Below are 18,033 nucleotides of genomic sequence, written 5' to 3'. Positions count from 1 at the left end.
TGAGTGGGAAACTGGTCAGCTAGGACGGGCATAGCTGGAATAGGTAAGGAAGCTTCCCCCTTTTCCAGGCAGCAGTGTGGTGCTTCCTTTTGTGCCTTTAGAAGAACTTTTGTAGGCAGAGGTAGTGGAAGAAATGCATAGAGGAACTTCAGTGTCCAGTGGAAGAAGAAGGGCTCTATCCTCCAGGATGAGGGACAAGGTTCCCTGGTGAAGGACTGGGGGAGTTAATGGTTGGTTGGTGATGCAAACTTGTCTATTTGTGGACTGTCCCGCTAATGAGCGACTGCTTGGAAGACCTGTCTGTTCAGGGTCCATTTGTGTGTGTGTGTGTAGGGGGGGTCTTTCAAGAAGCAGCTTAGGAAGTCTGCCAACACATTGTCCAGTGAGGGAATGTATGCAGCTGTGAGGGTGATGTCCATCTGGGTAACTAAGTTCCATGCCTCCTGGGCTAATCTTCACAACTGGTAAGACCGGGTGCCTCCCTGCTTATGTCCCACATGACTGTGATGTAGTCTGTGTACACTAGGAGAGGTCTGGGTTTCTATAGGTGGGAGAAGGTCTGCAGTGCAATTGCCATCTGCCCTGTGCATGGTGTGATCATGTCCATGCTCCCCATGCCTTGCCTAAGGAATCTGTATGAATGATGAGGAGAGGAGGAGGAGGTGCAAAGGGAAGACCTGGCTTTAGAATGACTTTTTCCTTTCACCAAAGTAGCACCTTTCTGAGGCAAGGAGGACAGATGTTGAGAGTGTCAAGGACTGGAAGTGTTAGGACCACAAAGATTTCAGAGACCACTGGATTTTCCTCAAGTGAAGTCTGGCTAGGGGAAGCATCAGAATGTTGATTGCCATGAAACCCAGAGTTTTTAAGATCTCCCATGTTGTGCAGAGTGTTAAGAGAGGAGAGACCCAGGAAGAATTTAGACAGACTGATGTTTCTCCTGAGGGAGTAAGCCATGCATTTTCTTTGTGTCTAGTCTGCAACCCAAGAAAGACAGGTCCTGTGTAGGAACCATGTGGGACTTTTTGTGGTCGATTGTGAATCCCAGATTTGTCAGGAGTTGGAGATTGAAGTCTACATATTGGAGGACACCTGGAGAAAAAGCTTGGGGCAACGGGTCATCCAGGTAAGAAAAATTCTGAATTATCTAGGTGCAGCAGAATACCACCATTGGTGCTAGACACTTGTGAACACCCTTGGTGCTGTGGAAAGACCAAAAGGCAAAGGGGCAACTTGAAAGTGCAGTGAGTCAAAGAAAAAACAAGGAATTTCCTGTAAGAAGGATGAATAAGTATATGCACGTAGGCATCCTTCAGGTCTACAGACACTAGAAAATGCTGACAGAGAAGGAAAGGCAACAGAGTGGGAAGAGACCGCATTTGAAAGTTAGTACTTTCAAGTACATGTTTAGAAGAAAAGGGTCTAGGATAAGCCTCCATTGTTGTTTGCTTGGCACCAGAAAGATTCTAAAGAACCCCTTCTCAATAAACTCTTTTGGGACTTGTTCAATGGTGCCCTGATTCAGGAGGTCTTGAAAAAAATGGGAGCGAGTACAGAAAGCTGATCGCAAGGAAGATGTCGGCATGCCTTTCAGGGGAGGAATACTTTCCCATAACATGGCATAACCATCCTTGATGGACATAACCCATTTGTCTGTAGTAACCGTTTTCCACAGGGCTATGGAGAGTAATAGTCTTTTGGCAAGAGGAGTTAGGGGACTGAGGGCAAGGAATGGGGAGTTGTGAAGATAGTAACAGATTTTTATTTCCAAAAGAAGGTCTCCTAGATGGAGGTTTCCTATGAGGTTTGTCAAAGGACATTTTCCTAGAAGTTGTTTTGGGGTTTTTGAGTTGTCCTAGGGTCCCTTCTGAGGAAGGATCCAGATTTAGATGGGCAATTCCTATGGTATTTAGGGACTGTGGAAAATAGAATATGCCTACAGTCTTACCTTGGTCTTGGGACAGTTTTGAGTTAACTGGCAGCATGACAACCAAACAAAAGATCCTTGTCTAAGGGGGAAGTCTAAGGGGGAATTTAAGAGTTTTGACTTGAAATTCTCAGAGATAGGCTGGCTATGTAGTCATGCATATCTGCAAACAGACCCAGTAGCTGCTTCCTTAGAAAAGACGTCCACAGCATTGTAACTATACTTAATGCGGTCTGGCTATTTCAGTGTCCTGAGAAAGTAGAATCTCCATTTGTTGCTTTAATTCTGCTGTTTGAGGGCCCACCATAACCTTGTTCAAGGTAGAGAAGTCAAATATTTAGTCATTTGAGTCTGACAGTTACTTGCTCCCTAAAAGCTAGGGTAGAAGAGGTGTGTATCTTCTTTCTCCTCCTATCTATAGCCATACTGTCCTTGGCTGTACATACAGCATTAGTACTGGGCAGGAGCTTAGGTTTGTCTAAAGAAATAAACCTCAGAAGGGGTCTGACACATGATTCTTGCATACGTATTTAAGATCAGGCACCTTATAAAACCTCTCTGGTCTTTTGGGAGCTGGTGATTGAAAGTCAGTTGCTGAAGAGGTTGACTGGAAGGCATCCTGGAAAGCCTCAAGCACAGAAGGGACTGGAAAAGGGGCAGAAGTGCCCATTTCCAAGAGGCTGTAGTACCTCTTCTGTACATCAGAAAATTGTGTAGAGTGCCATTCAAAATGTTTCACCATATTTTGGACAGTTTCTTCAAGGAAGCTTCCTCAATAGGGTAATCTGGAGAAAAGGATCCTCTTCATCCAAGATCTGTCCCCGTGAGTGTAACTAAAGGAATAGCCTAAAGAGGGGTCTGAATCATAATCCTGCTCATCCACAGAAGATGATTCAATAGTAGGCTTTTGAGGTGTAACCTGTGGCAGTGGAGACCCAAAGGAGAGAGGATTCAGAGCCATGCCAGCTTTAAACAAGCCCTGGGAGAAAAAACAATCCAGTCCTTTTCCCTAGCTGCTGAGGGGGAGACTACATGCTCAGTCTTTTGCTTTTTCTTTGATTTGGAACCCTGTCACAGCTCTATTAAAGTATCTGGGATTTCCTCCTTAACTAATTTGGGGATGTTGTGAGGGCCCACAGAAATGAAGAGTTTTAGTTCATCGGAAGTATTTGCAGTCTACAAGGCCTCAGGAGCCATACCAGCCCCCGACTGAGTCTCTGTAGTGAGCAACTGAGAGGTAACCAGATTTACCACAGGTTCTGTAACCTCAGAGGGGATATGTCCAAATGTAAAACATTAGGCTGCATGTGGGTTCTGGGCCCCAAGCTATTTTTTTGGAAGTAGAGGGATGTCTGGGGATCCAGGCTCTGCCACCTCAACCTAGGCTAGGCATTTAAGAGGGTGAGTATCCAGAAAGATGTTGAGAGAGGAAAGCCTCAACTGAAGGGTTTTAGGAATGAATGACTGACAAATGGAACAGGACTTGTGATCATGTTCTGGGCCTAGACAGAAAAGGCACTTATTTTACAAGTCCTTGAATGGAATCTGCCTACTGCACTTACACTTACCCCTCTAGCTGACATCTAACAACTCTGAATAAAAATGTTGTAAGCAAAATTGGCAAAGAAAGATTCCCAACGGGGCACTTAGAGTCAACAATCATGCAAAGCAAGTGTACTAATAACCAAGCTGCGATCAATTCAACCTGTATTCATGCTGGTGGCAACAGTCTGAGGTACACTCTTATACATCAATCTATACACCCCTACGCTTACGAGCTGAGGTCATGCGGATCTATGATCTTAGGAAGGTAAAGCTTTGGTACCCAGGCAAGATGTCGGCAGTGACAACTTGTATGTCAGGAATACTGCAGCAGTGATTTCAGTCAGGACATTTTACAATTATAAGAGGGAGCCATGCTGACATGGTAAACCCCACTCAGCCCATTGCTTGTTTCTATGGGGAGGGAACTTTGATTTCTTCATATGGGGAGTGTGGCTGATCACACGATAAAGGTAAAAGTGAAGTCATCCAAAGAAAGTTTTCACAAGAAGAAATGGTACTGGATGTTTGTGACTAGTGAAGTTGCTGAGGATATTATTTTAATCAAATTCTAAACGACAGTTATAAAGACATGAAAAACACAGTGGTGTACCTTGCAGAAAAGAGGACTAGCAATTTGCCAGACTACCTACAACAACTAAAGACACACAGAGAGGGTAATGTCAAAATTCTCAGCAGGAAAGCTATATTAAGTCGAAAAAAGCTGCTGGTAGACTTACAGCTGAGAAGGGCGCATGCAATCAGGAAAACTTGTAGGTGAAACATGGAGGTGAATGATGCTGAAAAAGAATGACTGAAGAAAGAAAAATTGGATTAGAGTGTACATTTTATTTTTGATTCAAAAAGTCCTAGAACAAGAGACAAGGTACAGAGAAACAAGCAGGTAAAGGAAAAAAATGTGTCTGAATTATGCAAAAGGCTTGAGCAGTTGCAGGATGGACACATATAGACTGTATACTAGGAAGGTGCATGAACTGTAAACTAAGCAGGTGGTCAACTGCTACTGCAACAGTGAAAGAAAGGGCAAGCTGGGCAAGTTAGCCAATTTACAAGACACAAACTGGTGATTTTTTTTTTCTTACAGAAGTGGTAGGCGAGGCAGCAGGCACATAGGTAAACTGCTGCTACAAGAAAAGCTGGGTTTAAGGATAAAAGTACATCCATGTCTTCACTTTGGTATTAAGACAAACTTTCTGAAAGTCCTCAGCAGGAATGGTCAGAACCAAACATTTCTGTAAGTAAAAGGACAATTACTATAATAAAATATGGAGAATTTCTGAAATATCTGTTCTATAAAAAGCAAATAATAATAATGTGCTGGTTAAATGCAAGGCATGCTGCTGTACTACCTAATATAATGTTGTCAGGAAACAAAAGTTTTGATAAAAATGGTTACTGGATTGGCAGGTGGAATTTTATGGAGGCATAAGTATAATCTATAGCATTTATCTAATAGTTTTAATTAAGGAAAAGTATATTTTTTCTTTAGGACAACCAAAAACTGTTTCAAGTACAGATCGAAGGACATGAGAAAAAATATACTGTCAAAATAAAATTTAATATATGGGGCACAGGGCACATAAGCAAAGACAAAAATTATGCTCTTAACATAATACTTCTCTTCCATGTTGTAGTATCCATACTGTGGGATTTCCAGCCCTCGGGCATCCCAACGTCAGCTCCTATACAAAAGCTTAAGACTGGCTGCCATAGGTGCGTGGGATGTCATATGACATCAGCACACACAGACCTCAGAACTTGAAGCCCAGAAAACAGACTATAAGGCCAAGGAGAAGCAAAAGCAAAGGTCTTTGCAGGGCTGCAATGAGTGGCCAGCAGAAAGGGTATACCCTAGAGAAGATAGAGGCTATCAGGGGGATGGAGGGTGGGGAGGAATACTGCAACATGGTAGAGAAGGGCATCTATGGTTATGGTAAGATTTTACACAACTATTCTATGTCATTCTATTCCCATGTTGCAGTATTCATACTGTGGGAGAGTACTACATTGAGGATGAATGTTGGGAGGTGGCATGGAGGATTTTAGGAATCCTTGCAGGATTGCCCTGGCCCTAGAGACCTGGTCCAGCTTGTAGTGCTTGGTGAAAGTGTGGACTGTGGACCAGGTGGCTGCCTTCATAATGGAAGCTGTGTCTAGTCCTTTCATGAAGGCCTTACAGGTAGCCATGCCTCTGGCAGAATGCGCTCGCACTCCTTGAGGCAATGGTTTGTGATGATGAGAGTAACAAAAAATGATGGATTTTCTGATCCAGGAGGAAATAGTTTGTATGGAGACTGCCTTACCCAAGACCCTGGGATGAAAGGAAATGAACAGTTGGTCAGATTTTCGGAAAGACTTGGTTTTGTCCTAGTAGAATCTCAATTGCCTATGTACATCTAGGGAATGGAGGATCCTCTCCACGGAGTTAGTAGGAGAGGGGAAGAAAATGGGTAGGTGAATGGCCTGGTTTAGGGAAAGCTCATTAACTATTTTGGCCATGAAGGAGGGGTTAGTGAGTAGGGAAACCCTGTCATTGTGGAAGGTGGTGTAGGGAAGGCAAGCCGTCAGGGCCTGTAATTCAGACACTCTTCTAGCAGAGGGGATGGCCACTAAAAGAATGGTTTTCCATGTGCACATTTGAAGAGATGCTGTGCTGGCTGGTTCAAAAGGGGGAAGGGTAAGTTTTTCGAACACGAAGTTGAGATCTCAGGGAGGAGGAATGGGCTTTCTTGGAGGTCTGATGTGTGAGACCCTCTCAGGAAAAGTTTTACATTCAGTCTAGAGAGAAGAGGTGGCTGTAAAGGCAAGCATGCAGAAATGGCTGAGAGATGGACTTTGACAGAAGGGTAAGCTAGCCCCTTCTTAACGGGTCTGCAAGTATAGTTCAGGACCAGGGGAGGATCTGCTAGAAATGGTTCCTTGTTTCTCAGAGAACACTATTTCGAGAATCTCTACCATTTAGACAAGTAGTTTTTTCTAGTAGTTGGTTTTCTAGCCTCCCTCATGACAGAGAGCACATCTTCAGAGTAGTGTTGTCTAAAAGGGATCAAAAGTTAATCACCCACAGAGTTAGCTGTAGTAAAGACAGTTGTGGGTGTAGGAGGGATCCCTGTTGCTGAGTTAGTAGGTCCACCTGGTGGGATAACTTGTGGTGGGGCTGCCCCTTGGCTAGTGAAAACAGAAGGGGGAACCAGTGTTGCCTTGGCCAACAGGGAGTCACCAGCAAGATTTTTGGCTGTTCTTTGACACTGATTAGAGGGAAGGTGTATAAGGTACATTTCCCTGCCATGAAAAACTGAAGGCATCCACTCTCCAAGCTAGTGGCGAGTCCTGCTGCATAATTTGTTCAGCTGTCTGTTCTGGGGGAGGCAAAAAGATCCAGTTGTGGTGTGCCCCACTGGTGGACTATGTGTAGGAAGGTAGCCCTGTGCAACACCCATTCGTGTTGCAGAGAAGTGGTTCTGCTGAGCAAGTCCGCTTGTTTGTTTTCCTGAGAGGGGATGTATGAAGCTTTCAGGAAGAGGTTGTGTTTTGCTGCTATTTCCCAGATTAGCAGGGTAATCTGAAATAGCCGGTATGCCTTTGTCCTTCCTTGTTTGTTTAGGTACCAACATGACCGTCGTGTGGTCTGTCACAATGTGGAGTATTCCTGGTTGCAACATGGGAAGGAAAACTTTTAAAGCTAGGAGGACAGCAGTCATCTCCCTGACATTGATGTGCTGTTTCTGCAGGGCAGTGGTCCAGCGCTGTTGTACCCTGTAGCCCTGCACAGTTGCTCCCCATCCTAGGTCTGATGCATCTGTGTGCATAGACTGGGAAGTGGGAGGGAGTTGAAGAGGAATTCCCTGGTTGTTGGAAACCTGCTGAATCCACTACTTAATTTTAGACAGGGCAGAAGGGGAATGAGTTTGTCTAGATGTTGTTGGCTTTGAGACCAGTCTTTAAATATCACTGGAATTTCCTCATGTGCATCCTTGCTACTAGGAGCATGGGGATGGTGGCAGCAATGAGGCCTATAGTTTGTAGAAAATGTCTTCCAGTTAGATGCGATTCTGTCAAGAGACTTAGAAAATGGGAGGAGAGGGATTGTACCTTGTCTGGGGGCAAGAAAGATCTCATTAGATCTGTTCTGATTCTGCACCCTAGGAAAACCTTGTCCTGTTGTGGGAGGAGAGAGGAGTTTTGGAGGTTGACAGTAAAACCTAGGTGGTTTAGAAGGGACATAGTGAATTTGAGGTTTGCCAGAAGGGTGGACTGTGATTCTGCTAAAATGAGAATGTCATCCAAGTAAGGGTAGATTTGAATTCCCTTGGTTCTGCAGTGGGCGAGGGCTTGGGCCAAGCACTTTGTAAAAACTCGGGGTGCAGTAGACAAGCCAAAAGGCAATGCAGTAAATTGAGAAGAGGGCCCAGAGAAGCGCAGGAACCTCCTGTGGGACGTTTGACTGGGATGTGCAGGTATGCATTCTTTAGGTCCAGGGTAACCATGAAAACTTGAGGTGGAATTTGGGGTAAAAGAGTTTGAAGGGAGAGCATCTTGAAGGAGGGAACCTGTAGGAACAGGTTTAGATAAGACAGGTCCAGGATAGGCCTCCAGGGGCATCCTTTTTTGGGACTAAAGAGGCAGGAGTAGAAGCCTCGATACTCCTGACATGAGGGGACTGGTTCTATGGTTCCTTGAGAGGTTAGTTCCTGCAGGATGGAAGGAAGTAGAGGGAGTTGATTTTTGGGAGGGAAAGGAATTTTTATTGGTGTAGGTTCTTCTTTTCAGGAAAGAAAGTATCCTTCTGGATGATGGAAAAACCCACTGATCTGTAGTGATGGTTCTCCAAAAAGGGAGGCATTGGGTAAGGCGGATGGACAGGGGCACTTGGGCAAGGCAGTCACGGAGAGGAGTGTCCCCGTCTATCTGGAAAGGGCTGTTTGTTGGGGGGGGGTTGTGTTTGAGGGGGGGTGTCTTGGATAAGGTTGTTTCTCGATATCCCCTATGTGGTCTAGCAGTAATAGGGTGAGAAGAGGAACTAGCCCTTCTAACAAGATGTTTTGGCTGGGTAGTTCATGCAATATCTGGGCACTGGAGACACCAGCAAGTGTTTAATGTCCTGCAGTTCCTTGCAAGTTTTTAAAACATTCTGCAGCATTTTTGCCAAATAGAAAGTTGTTATCCAGAGGGGTTATCCATGATCTTGGCTTTAAAAGTCATCTGGCAGAACTTGTAGCCTGAGCCAGGAGTATCTGCGCAAGGTGGAAGCAGTGGCAGCAGATCTGGCAACTGATTCTGCAGCATCATAGCTGCAGCAGATAGTGTGTCTGGCTACTTGGGTGGCCAGTGACCATTTGGAGGAAATGTCAGATTTGGCTGGACAGTCTGGGGTTGTAGCCAACAAGGTGGAGGCCTGAGATACTAGGTCTAAGGCATACTTCACCATGTGGGTTTGGTAGTTTATAGCCCTGAAAGCCAGGGTAGAGGAGGTGTATACCTTTTTCCCCATCCTGTCCATGATTTTGCTGTCTTTATCGGATGGCAGCAGGGAAGCAGAAGGCAACTGCCTTGACTGTTTGTCTAGGGATACTGCAACAGCTGTGTCAGCCAAAGGTGGTTTTATGAGGAACCTGTAGTCATCAGGGACTTTGTAAAACCTATCCAGCCCCTTAGGGGCAGGAGGTTGAGAGTCCGGGTTCTTGGAAACTGAAGTGGATGCATCCAAGAAAGCTGGGAGTACTGCAGGGATGGCTGAAGGTGAAGGGGAGTCAAGCTGTAGAAGCTCAAAGTATCTTTTCTGGGTTTCAGAGACTAAAGAAGTATCCCACTCTATAGGTTCATAGGTTGGTACTAGGCTATCAGCCCTAGGGCCTATACAAGCCTAGCCATAACAATTCCCTGGCTATTTCTTCCCACACTATTTACTTCCCTGGACCCCTGTCTAGCAGGGCGACTGACGTGATCCCCGGGGTGAATTTCCTTTCTCCCATCCAATCGTCAAGGTGCCTTTTGAAGAGGGCCAAAGAGGCACTCTGATTGACATGTATGGGCAATCTATTCCAGAGTCTGGGGGAGTCTCTAGGACAGGAACTTATCCCTCCAGCATGTTTTGTTTATTGTGATGACAAGGTTTAGATCCCTGGAGCATGTGGCTCTGAGGGATTGGGATTTCTTTAAGTGTAGCATGTCCAACAGCTCTGGGTTTGACATGGCCTTGTATGTTAAGCAGAGATCGCCTCTGAGTAGACTATATGCGACAGAGTATAGCTGGAGTTTTTTAAGGCAGTCAGCGTAGGGCATCTGCTTTAGGCCTGTGATTCTTTTAGTGAGGTATTTCTGCAGCCTTTCCAGTTGTTGCAGATGTCTTGAGAGGGACATACCAAATGGGGCGTTGTATTCTATAATGGGTCTAATGAGGGATGAGTACAGTGGGACAATGACCTCCTTTTTTCTGTATGAAAAGCCCTTAGTGATGAGGTGTGCAACATAAAAGGATTTCCTGACTGCTGTGGCAATGTAGTTATCGGAGACCACTGTCCACCTGTGTCCCTAAGTCGCTTATCACACTTTCGGTGTTTAGTGTACTGCCACCTATATGGTAATTCACGGATACATGTTTTTTCCCAAAGGGGATAACTATACATTTCTTTGCACTGAGCTTGAGCCCATGGCTCAGGGACCAAGCATCTGTTTCTGTAAGGCCCTTTTGTAGGGTAGCAACATCACTTGGGGATTCAATAATGGCTCCCAGTTTGCAGTCATCTGCGAACTTTGTTAGCCAGAGTCCCTTAGTGTTGGCCTGTACTTCAGAGAAGTAGATGCCAAACAAGAGTGGTCCCAGGACTGAACCCTGAGGTACTCCACTTGTCTGGAGCTGGATTTGGAGTTGGCTACTTTTACAGTAAGCCAGTTAGCAACCCATTGGGTGACGTAGGGATTAATGGCCAGATTAGTAAGTTTATCTATGATTCCAGAGTGGGGGATGGTGTCAAAGGCCTTGGCAAGGTCTAGATAGGCTGTGTGGACCACCTTACCCTTGTCCATGGCTCTGGAGACTGATTTGAAGAAGTCAATCAGGTTAAGGAGACAAGATTGGCCCTTCACGAACCCAAACTGGGTGGGGTCCAGTGTTTGAAGGTTGCCAATGTCTTTGTTTATAAGTGCCATCGTAATACGCTCCATGGCCTTGCAGATAAGGCTTGTCAGACTGATGGGACGGTAGTTTCCAGGATCCAAGGTGGATCCCCCCTTGTGGAGTGGGATAACTGTAGCTGTGCGCCACTCAGTGGGCACGAAGCCTGAGGCGAGGCTATGATTAAACATGACACTTAGGTGAGGTGCCAGTTCATATTGTAGTTCATGTAGTACACAGCCCGGGATGTCATCTGGTCCCATGGATGCTGTATTCTTAGCTTTGGAGAGTGTGTTTTTTACCTGTGTGGCAGTTATCAGAATTTGGCAATCCTCCAGCATTGAGATGGGCCATTTAGAGGGTGAGAGGGGGTGAAAAGTTGGCACAGAATCGGCAATATCCTTGGGATCAGTATATTTAATGCCATTTTGTTGTAGCTCAGAGCAGATTTGAGCATTGCCATTTAGATTCTTTTATAGAATGCCTTGTGGTTGTCTTTGGAATCTTTGACAATTTTATTTTCATAACTAGCTTTGGAGGATTTTATGAGGGATCTCAGCTTCTTACTGAGGCTGGTGAGGGAGTTTTTTGCATCCTGGGATTTTCCTCCTTTCTGCAACAGTTTCTTCCTTTTGTTTTAAAGTTTGTTTATGGCAGGGGACCACCAGATTGGCTTCCTTTTTTTGGATGAGAGCATCTTGGTCCTATGTGGGATGGCACGATTCATGCAGGAGTGGATGTGCTCGTACAGTGCCTTAGTGTAGGATTCAGCAGTTGAACTTTCAGTTCCCGTCTGCATGGGTGTCATGAAGTTTGTCACTTCTGACTTGAGTAGCATGAAGTTGGCTTTGGAAAAGTTTTTTATGGAGGTTTCCTTACTGGGGGGGGTGGGGGTGGGATGTGGATGTTAAGAGTGATTAGCTTATGGTCAGACCTGACTAACGAGGGGGTGACCATAGGTGTGGAGCATTGATTTCCCATGTTGGTAATGACCAGGTCTAGGATATTGGAGCCCCTGGTGGGACTATGGATTAGTTGATCCAGGGCGTTGGAATTTATGAATTCCAACAACCGTTGGGCAGGGAGGAGGCAGAAGCTAGCCTAGGGCTCAGTACAGGAATGTTGGTGGGAGTAGGGCCTGTATGCCTAAGTACCATAAAGGCTTGCATCAAGAAGGAAGTGAAGAACTCAGTCTCTGGGACTGCTGGAGGCATCGGGCTCAAGTATTTTGTTTTCTGCTTCCTTTTAGAAAGAGTGTGCATCTGGGTGGGTAAAGAAACAGAGGCCTGTGCTGGAGTAGGAGAGGTCTCGGCTGGCCAATCCAGTGATGGTTCCCCCTCGACGTTGGTTATGATCGACATCTGAGTCAACTCCGCTGATGTCCTGTCCGTGGGTACTGACATGGCCTCTTCTACAGGAGCCATCAGAACCAGAGTAATTGGGTGTCCCTTGGCCCCTAGAACGGAAGTCATCAGGACATCCGAAGGCAGAGTGGCATCTGGATAAGGCCTACAAACCTTGGCGTTCTTCCGCGGTTGTTCAGCTTAGGCTGCCATCTCGGGATCCATCCCAAGCATGACACGTTTAAGCCGTTGGTTTTCTAGGAATAGCTTTAATATGGACAGATGGCTGTGTAAGGTTCTGGGTACGAAGGGATTGGCAAATAGAGCAGGCCTTGTGGTCATGCTCCTTACCTAAGCAAAAGACACAGCGGTCATGGGAGAATCTGGTGCTTGCAACTACATTTACTCTTTCTCAGACATCGGCTACAGAAAAACTGCAGCAACCATGCTAAAGCTTAAGTACGAAAAGGCAAAAAACCCAATGGGATACTTATCTTTAGATGTCTTCAGACATAGGAGCGAAGTGGTCGGAGTAATTGTCTGTGGCTGAAAAGTTGAGGTCTGTGCGTACCGATGTCACAGTTATACGCCTAGGTTTATGGTCCTACGTGTGACGTCCCACCCACCTATGGCAGCCAGGCTTAAGTTTTTGTATAAGAGCCGATGTCGGGTCGCCTGAAGGCTGGAATTCCCACAGTATGAATACTGCAACATGGGAATAGAAGGACATCTGCATATCTAACAAAAAAAAAAAAAAAAAAAAAAAAACTCGTTCAATATCCTGTAAGGATGGACACAGAGTTAAAATTTCTTTTTTAGCCTCTCACGTGGCTTTAGGTATTTCCTTGTAGATTACTTTGAGAACAAAGGGCCCAGGGCAAGGCTTTCTCCAGATGTTGCTAGACAGCTGGGAACTGCAAATACAGCTTACTTGCAATAAGGTCTTTAGATCCTTTTAAAATCAGCACTCTGGTATTATCTGAGCAGGCAGCTGATGTAGAGGGTCAAGGTGGCAAGCTGTAGTTCCTGTGGCACAGGGTTTAATTCCTTCAGCCTTCATTTGCCTTCTGAGTGACCTTGAGTAAGTCGCTTAACTAGATGCTGCTCCCAGGTCTCCCCTGAAAAAGGAGTGTGTATCCAGTGAGCCTATCTGGTTAACAAATAGAATTACTACTACTATCTGGAATCTCTCTTCTGGCCAGGGCAAATGCAGGAAGCAATGTCGATGTCAGGACAAGGTATGTGTCAGGTCTTGCAGCTTAGATTGGATACTTACTGGCTTCAGAGGGAGATTTTTTCAGAGATGACATCAAAGCAGTTTTCTCCACAGCTTGTTGTGCTGCAAATAGTGAGCAAGAGCTACTCATTTAGCTCGTAGGAGATGGGGTTCCTGTTACTACAGTCAACCCAACACATCGACAGACAGCAGTGACCGCTGTCAGGCTCATTCACTCCCCTGGGAGCTTAATATTCACCTACTTTCCAGGGGAACTGGAAAACCCAAGTCAGATGAGCTATTTGGGCAGGACTCACTTCAATAAGTTGCAGAGTACAAGGCTTAGGACAGTCACCCTGGCACAGAAGATTAAAGCCCAATGGATCAATATTGAAACCACAGCAAAAACTGGGAGAGGGTGTTAAATACCAATGAAGGACTGTTTTGGAAACTACACATTGAGGCATGGGTGTGGACTGTTATCCTTTAAGGTGAGGCATGCTCCAACCAGTTCAAGTCTTAATTCCTCAAAAGGCAAGGGGAAAACACGATAAACATGAACAGATCTTCATTAACAGGATCAAAGAAAATAAATAACAGATGTACACATCTGCAAATACTTATGGTACAGGCAGAAGTAGTGCAACTAAAACGGTTATGAAATGAAATGTGAAAACAGTAACAGTTGTCATGAAAAATTACATGCCATCCTTACAAAACAGGGTGGAAGTTAAGAAACCTTGAGGTTTTTATGCATGGCCGAGGCTTCAAAGAGGATGTAGGTCTGAGCAAAGCTCCAGGATCTGATTTCAGGTTATAGCTGGTACATTTTTTTCTCTATAAAATTATACACAAGGCCAGCTGACCTGATAAATGGCGACTCAGAATAAGAACACTCAGGCTGGGATTGACAGAAAAATAACACGCAGCGCACTGATAACCAGCAGCCAAATGACAAAAGTTATATACTTACCATAATAGGTCAGTGTTGTCCTATTTTCATCTGATTCAACCTTTGAAACTGATCAGACTCAAATCTGCCCATGGCAACTTCAAACCTTCAGATCCAGACCTCTGACATTTCCCCTAACCATAATTCCCTCTACACTGTCAAATAACCTCAGATAACGTTTGCCCCACATAAGAATATATCCAATAAGTAATAAAATTACAGATAAACAAAATATAATTCAATAGAAAGGAAAGAACAAGGGTACTAAATGGATAGTATGCTAACAAACCTGTTGAGATCAGAGGTAAGTAGACTCCTGTAGATGCTACCTATTCTCCAAGGAGTTGAAGGTGGCAATCTGGAAAGGGGTGATAGGAGGGATGTTGAACCAGACAAAAATAGGACAACACGGATCTATTGATATAATTAGTACATACGTTTTGTATCCAGTGTTGCCCATTTTCATCGGATTCCTCCTTTGGGACAGAATCTGCAGCTTCATTATTTCCTGGGTGGAGTTATGCAAGGATCTTCCTTAGAACAGCAAAGCCAAAGGAGAAATGGGCTCTGGAGTGTGCATCCAGTTTATAGTGCGACACAAAAGTATGCAGCACCTGTACAAATCTCATCAATCACAAACTGGTGTTGAAAAACTGCAGAAATTGCCACTGCTCTTGTAGAATGGACAGTGTTTTTTTTTTGAGAGGTTTAGATCCATCTTTTCATAAACAAAGAATAAACAGCTTGATAACCATCTTGAAAGGTTATCTTGGAAACGCATTGTCCTAGCTTAGATTTAGAGAATGCAATGAATAACTGTCTGATTTCCTAAAGTTCTATGCAAATTCAATCCAAATTTTCTATGAATTTCAAATAAACATAATTCATAGTCTCCTTTATTAGAGTATTTTGAAAAGAATACAAGAAAACTGATGATCTGCTTTATGTTGGAATCAGATGCCACCTTAGGGATTGAAAGATGGATTTGGTTTTAGAAAAACCCAATCCTTATGAAAAAACAAGTAAGGTGGTTTACATGAATAAGCCTGAAGTTCTGAAATCCTCTTAGTAGAAATTATCGCTACCAAAAAGATAGTTTTCCATATCATCAAGAACTTAAGATTCACTGAACCTGCTGGTTCAAAAGGGGACTCTGTCTGAAGCATCACTGTGATGTCTCACGGAGAAAGACTTCAAACTGGATTGTGAAATAGAGAAGTTCCCTTAAGGAAAACATTACACACCCTTAATGAAGGTATAGGAGTCTTGTTATGGTCTATGTGAAAACTGGAAATAGCTGTCAGTTGAACACTGACTGTTGAAAAACTAACCTTTTTTGAAATAGTTCAGACAGGAATTCCAGAACAGAGGGAAGGGGAACTAAGATAGGGTCCAAAAACCTTTCCCTACAGCCCAGCAAGCAAATATTTTCCATTTACTTTGATACAGTATTCCGGTGCTAGACTTTTGTAAAGCAGAAAGAATATGAACATTTTCTGTAAACCTGGCATCCCTGGCCACTGTTAGAACTGGAGTAACCAGGTGGTTAATTTCTGGGTGTCTAGTTCTGGGACAGAATGCCCTGAAGGATGAAAGATCAGATTCTGCCTGTGAGCTAGAGTTCAGGGTGGACCGAGCAGTTGAGACCAAAGATATGGGAACCAAACCAGACGAGGCCAGTATGAAGTTATGCTAATCAACTTGGCATTGATCATTCTGGCTTTCTGAATGAATTTTGTAACTGGAAGGAATGTATAAAGGAGACCAGCTTTAGATCACAGCTTCCCTCAGTGTCACATCCTATGGAAGGATCAGGGCAAAGCAACAGTTGCCTTTCTTGTTCAGGTAGAAGACAAACTGGTTCCAGCACAGTTGGCCCCAGCAACTGAATATTTTGTTCACCACTGAAGTACTGAGGGAGCACTCATGAAGCAAAATAATGCACCTGCTCAGTTTATCAGCTAGTACAATGGAAGCCCCCAGAATGTGCATTGCTATTGGAAAGCAATTGGAAATCATTGTCCATTGCCAAACCCTTGTGGCCTCTCGACACAATGGGTAAGACTTGGTTACCCCCTGTTTTTGATGTACCAGACCACTGACATATCTGTCGAGATTGCAATCACACCCACTGGAAGAAAGTCTTAAAATGCCCACAGTGCCAAAATGACTGCTCTCATTCCCAGAACACTGATGTGAAGATTTGTCTCTAAGGGTGTCCATGTACCTTGGACCATTTTCCCCTCATAATGTCCCCTCCCCAAAAGGGCAGTGTCCATGGTAACTACTGCCATGGGGGGTGCAGAAAATGGATGCCCTTATCAATGCTGATGACCTGATCCACCATTTTATGTGGGTTCTGCATAATGAAGTTAATTTGATTGAGGGGGTAATAAACTTGACACCTTTGGATTGAGGGAGTCCACTGCAGAGCCCCCATATGGAATCTGGACATAGGAACAAGAATGATGTCTGAATCCATCAGCCCTAGATGTTTTAGAATAAAGCATGCTGGAGGGGACAGATTGTCTAGTACTTGTGATGCTACTTGGCGGACTGAATTAATTCTGAGTGGATGTAAGGTAAGCTATCTCAGCTGTAGTGGTTAAATCGCATCCAATAAATTCTAAATTCTAAATTGGGAACAAATTGCTCTTCTGTCTGTTCACTGTAATCCCCAGAAGGTGTAGTAGTTGGAGTAAGAGGCTCCTCTGAAGAATTGGCAGATCCTTTGTTGGAGCAGTGAGGATCCAATCATCTATGTACAGGAACACCTAGAACCTGTGCAGTCTGCGGTAGGTTGTCAGTGCTGCCATGCATTTGGTAAACACAAAGGGGGCTGCGGAGAGTCCAAAGGGCAGACCTCTGTAGAAAATGACTGGTAGACATGGAGATATCTACCTGGAGTGTCTGCGTATCTTTGTGTGGTAACAGGCATCCTGAAGATCGATGTAGCACATTCAGTTCTTTTTATGTAGAGGCAAAATGGACTGAACCGTGACCATCTAGAATTTTGTCTGTTTCAAGTATTGCCTTAAATGACTTGGGTCCAATACTGGTCTTCGGTCCCTTGTCTTTTTTGGAACAAAAAAGAATCTGGAGTATACACTGGATCCTATCTGGTCTGGTGGGATCTGCTGGAAGACCAACAACTTGTCTATTCTGTTGTTGCAGACTCCAACTGATTGGGTGGCACTGATGACTTTTGCCTGAGGCACTGCTAGAAATGAGATTGAATATCCTGTGGTTATTACCCATAACACCCAAGAATCTGAAGTGACAGCCCACCAGGTTTTGAGGGTGTAGGGACAGGCTGCCTCTGACTGCCTCCAGTGTGTGATAGTTACGCAACCCTTCAGGAGAGCTGGAAGGATTTCTTGGAAAAGAATCTGCAAAATCCTTGGTTTTTTTTTGGTCTACCTCTGCCTCTTGGGGGACATCCATTGAAATTACCTCCTCCTCCACCATGAGGAGGTCTGTATAAAGAATCATCCTGGGTAAGATCTTGCGATTTACTGTAACCCCATTTTCTTCCCTCCTCACCAATTCCTGGAGAAGGTTCTCTGAAGAGTGGAGAAACAGATTCCAACAGGAGAGAGAATCTTACCTTTGTTACCGCTTTTTGTTAGTTTGTCTAACTTTCAGGCCAAACAATATAGTACCATCAAAGGAGCATTGATGGACAATGTCCGATAGCCCTAGTCAAAATCGCACAACTGCATCCAGACATGGAGGTGTAAGGCTATACTGGCACCTGCTGTTCTGGCTGTCCCATCAGCTGCATTTCAAAGATAATGCATGGAAGACATTCAAAATCAAAAGACAGAAAACTGAAAGTCCACTGTCGTCTGGATATCTGTTGGCCAATTACCTGAAAGATAATTGGTAATCTCTTTGATCAGTTATTTGGAACTGGAT

General features: G+C 44.4%; 1 protein-coding gene across 2 annotated transcripts in view; it reads right to left on the bottom strand.

Moving 5' to 3' along the window:
- COLGALT1 (collagen beta(1-O)galactosyltransferase 1) overlaps window positions 1–18,033 on the bottom strand; it is a 1,137,248-nt gene that overhangs the window by 600,547 nt on the left and 518,668 nt on the right. The gene's annotated exons all lie outside the window — the stretch shown is intronic.

The sequence above is a fragment of the Protopterus annectens genome, chromosome 9.part0, assembly GCF_019279795.1.
Source record: "Protopterus annectens isolate FY-2018-M chromosome 9.part0, PAN1.0, whole genome shotgun sequence".
Lineage (NCBI taxonomy): Eukaryota > Metazoa > Chordata > Ceratodontiformes > Protopteridae > Protopterus > Protopterus annectens.
Note: the sequence above shows the minus strand (reverse complement) of the source record. Positions and strands in the feature narration are given on the sequence as shown.